The 7,845-nt window shown below is 36.6% G+C and overlaps 1 pseudogene; it reads left to right on the top strand.

The window, feature by feature from the left end:
- The first annotated feature begins 2,517 nt into the window (after positions 1-2,517).
- Positions 2,518-3,118, top strand: LOC129551966 (ADP-sugar pyrophosphatase pseudogene; annotated as a pseudogene).
- Positions 3,119-7,845: the final 4,727 nt, after the last annotated feature.

The raw sequence follows: 7,845 nt of genomic DNA on the forward strand, positions 1-7,845 counted from the left end.
TGACACACAAGCCCTTACAAGACTGATTTTTAACAGATCAAGTTGAATTAAATAACAGAGACAGGTGCCATATGGTAAGGTTCCCTAGGAGAAATTAAAGTACACTGCTACTTTTATTATAATGATTTCTCATGCTCATTATTGTATGAAAGAAGAAGAAGACATGAGCAATCATTATAAGCAAATAAAAAAGCATGTTAGAGAGCACTGTTAGACTTAACTACACCTATATTCTTCCACTCATTTAAGAATTTGTGGAGGGCTATGGCTAGAAGATAGTAAAATCATATGCAATATAAAGATTCTCTTGATCTTATACCTCTAGTGTTTCCAGCTCATTACTACTAGGATTATTTTTATAATACAGAAGACCTTTGTCTGGCTTTCAATAACATTCAGTTCAGTTCATGGCCGACTCTTTGCGACCCCATGAACCGCAGCATGCTAGGCCTCCCTGTCCATCACCAGCACCTGGAGTTCAGCCAAACCCACGTCCATTGAGTCAGTGATGCCATCCAACCATCTCATCCTCTGTTGTCCCCTTCTTCTCCTGCCATAAATCTTTCCCAGCATCAGGGTCTTTTCCAATGAGTGAGCTCTTCACATCAGGTGTCCAAAGTATTGGAGATTCAGTTTAACATCAGTCCTTCCAATGAACACCTAGGACTGATCTTTAGAATGGACTGGTTGGATCTCCTTGCAGTCCAAGGGACTCTTGAGTCTTCTCCAACACCAAAGTTGAAAAACATCATTCTTCAGCACTCAGCTTCCTTACAGTCGAACTATCACATCCATACAAGACTACTGGAAAAACCATAGCCTTGACTAGACAGACCTTTGTTGGCAAAGTAATGTCTCTGCTTTTTAATATGCTCTCTAGGTTGGTCATAACTTTCCTGTGTAAGCGTCTTTTAATTTCATGGCTGCAATCACCATCTGCAGTGATTTTGGAGCCCAGAAAAATAAAGTAGGCCACTGTTTCCACAGTTTCCCCATCTATTTGCCATGAAGTGATGGGACTTGATGCCATGATCTTAGTTTTCTGAATGTTGAGCTTTAAGCCAACTTTTTCACTCTTCTCTTTCAATTTCATCAAGAGGCTCTTTAGTTCTTCTTCACTTTCTGCCAGAAGGTTGGTGTCATCTGCATATCTGAGGTTATTAATATTTCTCCTGGCAATCTTGATTCCAACTTGTGCTTCCTCCAGCCCAGCATTTCTTATGATGTACTCTCAGTTCAGTTCAGTTGCTCAGTCGTGTCCGACTCTCTGCGACCCCATGAATCACAGCACGCCAGGCCTCCCTATCCATCACCAACTCCCTGAGTTCACTCAAACTCATGTCCATAGAGTTGGCGATGCCATCCAGCCATCTCATTCTCTGTCGTCCCCTTCTCCTCCTGCCCCAACCTTTCCCTACATATAAGTTAAATAAGCAGGGTGACAATATACAGCCTTGACGTACTCATTTTCCTATTTGGAACCAGTCTGTTTTCCCATGTCCAGTTCTAACTGTTGCTTCCTGACCTGCATATAAGTTTCTCAAGAGGCAGATCAGGTGGTATGGTATTCCCATCTCTTCCAGAATTTTTCACAGTTTATTGTGATCCATACAGTCAAAGGCTTTGGCATAGTCAATAAAGCAGAAATAGATGTTTTATCTGGAACTCTCTTGCTTTTTCCATGATCCAGCAGATGTTGGCACTTTGATCTCTGGTTCTTCCGCCTTTTCTAAAACCAGCTTGAACATCTGGAAGCTCACAGTTCATATATTGCTGAAGCCTGGCTTTGAGAATTTTCAGCATCACTTTACTAGCGTGTGAGATGAGTGCAATTGTGCAGTAGTTTGAGCATTCTTTGGCATTGACTTTCTTTGGGATTGGAATGAAAACTGACCTTTTCCAGTCCTGTGGCCACTGCTGAGTTTTCCAAATTTGCTGGCATATTGAGTGCAGCACTTTCACAGCATCATCTTTCAGGATTTGAAATAGCTCAACTGGAATTCCATCACCTCCATTAGCTTTGTTCGTAGTGATGCTTTCTCGGGCCCACTTGACGGCACATTTCAGGATTCAATAACATTACCTGTCTCAATTGAAATGAATCTCTTCCTCAGCCCTTCTTCTACCAGACTGTGGCCTCAAAACACTCCAAACTTCCCTTCATTATCTGAATAGGTAATATCTCAAGTCTATCCATTTTGAAGATTCATCTTCTTAGAATGTCTTTCCCATCTGGTTTAGTTTTCCATTGCTGCTCTGACCAATAACTGAAAAGTTGGTTACTTAATACAAATTATTGTTTACAGTTCTGGAGAAGTTTAAAATGGCTCAGAAGGGCTGGGTTGCTCTGGCATTTCCTGAGAGTGATGCTTCAGAATGGTCCTTTCTTTTTTCAACCTTTTGCCAAAAGAGTACCCTTCTCTTCACCCCACACCTTGGACATGAGCTTCTTGCCTGAGAGCTGAAAAGGCTAACTAGATTAGTAATGGAAAACTAAGCACCAACAAAATTGGCTCAATGTGCCAGTCTATTATTTCAAAGGTGTTAATTCCAGAAGGAAAATGGGTCAAGCTTGAAGAAACTGTCCATGGGGCCTACTGGTAAAATTAGAACTTGGGAAACTTTGAAACACGTACCTGGGAAGGATAGTCAGTTGATCATGTGGCAGTTATTTCAGTACTGCAAAGAACTGTTCATTAAGTATATATCATGGTGAAGCATATATAGGCTGTGGCCTAAAATTCCCCACAGATCTCATAGTTGATATTGAAAGTCCAGAAGCACCTCCACTTTGGGAGCTTAAGGAAGAAACTGACAATAAAAGGTGATACTGAATGTTCTCCAGCTGTAGGTATGGATCCAAGTTTGTCAGTGGTACTACATACATTGTGATAATAACTATTAATGGGAAGGATGCTGAAAATTTAAAACTTAATCCAAGGTCAGGGGATGGAGTATTTGTGGAAGTAAATATTTTGCCAAAGAATAACATCTTGAAAAGACTTGATGCTAAAATGACTGCAAAACATCTGACATTGGATGTCAGAGTCTTTCCTGTGCTCTAGAGCTGAAACATGTGAACATGAAGCTGTTTGAAGTTCCCTTCCTGAAAACTTAAGTACAAAGAGCAGATTTTGTATATGAGTTTTTTATAAATATTCTTTTGTATATGAGACCATTTACTAAGGCCTCATTTACTAAGACTTTGTATTCAGCTTAGTTTAATGTTGGTTTGATATAATTTTTCCGTAAAATAAAAGCAACACAGAATTCAAAAAAAAAAAAAAATCCAAAGATCCTCAAGTGAAGTGGCAGCTGAAACAATGACAGGGCATAAATATTAGTCCCCGAGAAGATGCCAAAATGATGAGATCATGTTGAGAAATTATTTGTTGAATCTGGCTCAATGCTAAGCTAGCACTGAGAACACAGCAGGAATGGGAAGGATGTTGGCCGCTAGTAGACAAGGAGGTGTATGCTTCTGAAGTGAGAAAGAAGGGTATGACAGACACTTGAGTCATTTAGGATTTCTGCCTAAAATAAAGTTGATAAAGAACAATAACAGGGCTATATCTTCAGCTTCAGTGTAGGAAAGGTACCCAGAAATCTGGTCTTTGGGGGAGAGACATTCTACACGTTGAGAGAATGAAAGAAGTCACTAGCATCTTCCAGAGTTATACAAGAGTAAACACATATTCCAAACATTGGCTTATGTATGGATGGTGGCAAAGCATTGATTGTCCTTGTTATAAGCAGTGATCTAAGAGAACATTTACCTGTAATGGGAAGCCTTGAAGACAATTTAGACTTTTGATAAAGACACCTTACTCATACAGCACTACTTGTGAATGACATCTGGGATTGCCTCTTAAGACATAAAACCTTTTTACATTAATGTGTTTATCCAACACATATACCAGCCTATCAGCCTTAAATAATGATTGACTATCGGACTCTCATTTTGAACAATTAAATTTTACCTTCTAGGCACATTCAAACTCTACTGTAGTTAATGATTCCTAAAATTGACTGTAAAACAGGACCAAGTTTCTACTGTTAATGAATTTCTAGTGTCAGATTCAGGCTCCTGTAGGGAGACTGAAATAAGTCAGGATTTCCTAGACAACAATCTGAAAATAGTTTAAAAAGGAGGGCCTTATAAAGATTCTTCCTTTTGTCAAAACAGGTGCTTTACCACATTCAGTGCCAACACCAGTTTGTACCTAAGGCTACTTAACTGTGGTCATTTTTTCTGCCCCAACATTTATAGCTCTAGTAAGCCTCATATATTTTTTTTCCAAATAAGAAACAGAAGTAGCCTAGGTATGATTTCATTCTCTGGACACCAGGCCAGGATAATGAACAACATAGAAAGAATAAAACTCCTTAGAATCAAATGTTTTACTGTTTGCATGGTAAAAGTGTCACTTAAAATTTAATTGAATTACATGTTTTGTCTGACCAAACTCAAATGGACTTCTGAAACAGAAGCAAAATAAGAGATTTTCTAGATTTCAGTCTTTCCTCACACACACCTAAAGTATCACTTCCATGCAAAATGAATCTCCTGTGTTGTAATTCACCTATTTTAGTTTGTGCCTTATTAATAGACTTCTGAGTAATGTAAAGAGATTAATGATTTTACTTGGATAAGAAGATTATGTACAAACTTAATACTATCTCTATGAACATACTTGAAGCCTATTCAAATACTAACTCTATGAACACACTGGAAATAAATTGCCCCTCTTTGACATGATTTGAGTACAGCACTAAAAGGATACAGGATCAGACATAGCAAGAGTAGCTTTGCGTATAAACCAAGCAACTACTGCTTAATAAATTAAGCATACTCTAATTGCAAAGTTAATAACATTACATCATATTTTTAAGTATGTAACTGTCCTTTACTGTGACATTTACTTTGAAGGTAGTATTTCACTGAATCTATGATTCACCACTATTTTATATGGCACTAAGAGCAAAGACATTATGAGATTTTAAATGACACATTTCTTATAATTTAAAATTCTATGTCCTATTTTTGAAAAAATTAATTTTGATCATAAGGCATATAGTTTATTTTATATAAAAGATGTAATTGCAGATTTAAAATATATTATATATTACATATATTAAAATGAAATGGTATGTAAAATTAATTGGCTGTGGTATGCTTAAACATTTTTAACCTTCTGAGACAAATCCATGGGAATAATTTTTCAGTTCTTGATAATCAATGCGTTTTCCACATAATGTTATTTTCTCAAGGAAGTTATTAAGTTAAAAAGTTATTTCAAAGTTTCTTTTTTAATGTTGCTTCCATAAAAAAAACTGTTAGATGTCTTAGAAATTAAAATACAGGTAGAGGAGGGAAAAAACAATAACAAACAATAAAGAGACTGATAATTGAATGGAAAATGCTGAAGAGAAAATAGTGATCTAGAAACTTGAACCAGAGAATCCTTTCTTAACTCAGGGCAACTTTACCAATATAAAAATATATTTGAGGAAAGTTAGGAAAAAGTGGAGCGTAATTTTTTTAAAAAATCACATAATTCATCAAATGGAAGTCAACATAAGGAGATAAAAGAGAAAGGAGACAGATGTAAGAAATTTGTATTGGTAGAATAACACTTGCCAATTCTGAAGAATGACCAATTATCAAATTAAAAGGCCCAGTGAATACAAGGAAGAATATAAAACTACTTACATATAGCAAAGCACATCTTAATAAAATTTTAGTATCTATATTAAATTTTTAAATAAAAATGGTCTATAAATATTTAAAATTAAAAGTATACCAGTTTTTTCATGCATTAGTTCTAGTAATTTTTGATAAAACTTTAGGATTTTCTATGCATAGTACTATCAGCAAATGAGTGACAGCTTTACTTCTTCCTTTCCAGTTTAGATGCCTTTCATTCCTTTGTCTTGTCTAATTGCTATGACTAAAACTTCCAATACTGTGTTACATAGAAACGGTGAGACTGATCATTCTTACCTTGTTGTTGATTTTAAAGGGAAAGCTTTCAGATTTGCACCATTGAGTGAGATATTAGCTGTGGATTTCACATCAGTTCAGTTCAGTTGCTCAGTTATGTCTGTTTTTTTGTGACTCCATGGACTGCAGCATGACAGGCTTCCCTGTCCATTACCAACTCCCAGAACTTTCTTAAACTCATGTCCATTAAGTCAGTGATGCCATCCAACCTTCTTATTCTCTGCCGTCCCCTTCTCCTCCCATCTTCAGTCTTTCCCAGTATCAGGGTCTTTTCCAATGAGTCAGTTCTTAACATCAGGTGGCCAAAATATTGGAGTTTCATATTTAGCCTCAGTCCTTCCAATGAATATTCAGGACTGATTTCCTTTAGTAATGGCTGGTTGTGGTCCAGGGGAAGCACAAGCATCTTCTCCAACACCACAGTTCAAAAGCATCAATTCACTGATGCTCAGCTTTCTTCATGGTCCAACTCTCACATCCATTCATGACTATTGGAAAAACCGTAGCTTTGACTAGACGGACCTTTATTGGCAAAGTAATGTCTATGCTTTTTAATATTCTGTCTAAGTTGACATAGAGGGCCTTTATTATTGGGATTCCCTGGTAGCTGAATGGTAAAGGATCCTCTGTAGGAGGGCATGGCAACCCACCCCAGCATTCTTGCCTGGAAAATCCGATGGACTTCAGGATTTGGAAGAGACAAGAGGGACAAGAGCAGCTTGGTGGGCTACAGTCCATAAAGTCACAAAGAGTCAGACATGACTGAAGCAACTGAACACAGATGCATGCAAGCCTTTATTATGTTGAGATATATTCCCTATTTACCAACTATGTTGAAAGCTATCATCATGAATGAGTGTTAATTTTGTTAAAGGCATTTTTTTCACCTATCAAGATGGTCATGAGGTTTTTATCCTTTGTTTTTTTAATGTGGTTTATCACATTGATTACATCCCTGGAATAAATCTCACTTGATCAAGGTGTATGATATTTTATATATATATATATATATATATGTAAATATATAGCTGAGTAATAGTCTATTACATATAATTATATACATACATATATAAATGAAATATTGGTGGTCGTTTAGTCACTAGGATGTGTCTGACTCTTGTGATCCCATGGACTGTAGCCTGATAGGATCCTCTGTCCATGGGATTCTCCAGGTGAGAATAATGGAGTGGGTTGCCATTTGCTTCTCCAAGGGATCTTCCCAACCCAGGGATCAAACCCAGATCTCCTGCATGACAGGCAGATTCTTTACCAACTGAGCTATGAGAGAAACCCCAAATGGAATATTACTCAACCTAAAAAGGACAAATTTTGCTGTTTACAACAGCATGGATGGATCTGAAGGGTATACTATTTAGTAAATTAAGTCAGACAGAAAAAGACAAATACTGTATAAATATTTTCACTTATGTGTGGAACCTAAAAATAAAATAAATATAACAAACTGAAGCAGACTCAGATACAGAGAACAAACTAATGAAATATTACTCAGCCATAAAAAACAAATAGAGTTGAATTTGGCATGCTAATATTTTATTGAGTATTCTTGCTTCCGTATTTATCAGGATTATTGGTTTGTAATTTTCCTTTTTATTTATTTATTTTATAATGTCATTCTCTGACTTTCATATTAGGTTAACGGCCTAATATGGCCTCATAAAGTGAAAATGGGAATGTTCTCTCTTAAAATTTTTGCAGTAGTTTGAGAAGGGTAGATATTAACTCTTCTTTATGTGCTTGGTACAATTCCCCTGTGAAGCCATCCAATTCTTGACTTCTGTTTATTGATAGCTGATTTGACTTAAATTACAAATTTGGTTTCA

The sequence above is a fragment of the Moschus berezovskii genome, chromosome 3 (assembly GCF_049115385.1).
Source record: "Moschus berezovskii isolate FMDL1 chromosome 3, NW_MosBer_1.0, whole genome shotgun sequence".
NCBI classification, from domain to species: Eukaryota; Metazoa; Chordata; class Mammalia; order Artiodactyla; family Moschidae; genus Moschus; species Moschus berezovskii.